General features: G+C 43.7%; 1 protein-coding gene across 1 annotated transcript in view; it reads left to right on the top strand.

Annotated features, from left to right (window-relative positions):
* ITPR2 (inositol 1,4,5-trisphosphate receptor, type 2) overlaps positions 1-577 on the top strand; it is a 586,895-nt gene that overhangs the window by 196,222 nt on the left and 390,096 nt on the right. The gene's annotated exons all lie outside the window — the stretch shown is intronic.

Here is a 577-nt window from a genome sequence, read left to right as displayed (position 1 = left end):
TTCCTCTGTCGTCCCCTTCTCCTCCTGCCCCTAATCCCTCCCAGCATCAGAGTCTTTTCCAATGAGTCAACTCTTCGCATGAGGTGGCCAAAGTACTGGAGTTTCAGCTTTAGCATCATTCCTTCCAAAGAAATCCCAGGGCTGATCTCCTTCAGAATGGACTGGTTGGATGGGACTCACAAGAGTCTTCTTCAACACCACAGTTCAAAAGCATCAATTCTTCGGCACTCAGCTTTCTTCACAGTCCAACTCTCACATCTATACATGACCACTGGAAGAACCACAGCCTTGACTAGACAGACCTTTGTTGGCAAAGTAATGTCTCTGCTTTTCAACATGCTATCTATGTTGGTCATAATTTTCCTTCCAAGGAGTAAGTGTCTTCTAATTTCATGGCTGCAATCACCATCTGCAGTGATTTTGGTGCCCCAAAAATAAAGTCTGACACTGTTTACACTGTTTCCCCATCTATTTCCCATGAAGTGATGGGACCAGATGCCATGATCTTTGTTTTCTGAATGTTGAACTTTAAGCCAACTTTTTCACTCTCCTCTTTCACTTTCATCAAGAGGCTTTT

Source organism: Bison bison, unplaced genomic scaffold (assembly GCF_000754665.1).
Source record: "Bison bison bison isolate TAMUID 2011002044 unplaced genomic scaffold, Bison_UMD1.0 scf7180017864370, whole genome shotgun sequence".
NCBI lineage: Eukaryota > Metazoa > Chordata > Mammalia > Artiodactyla > Bovidae > Bison > Bison bison.
This window is presented reverse-complemented; position numbering and strand designations above follow the sequence as displayed.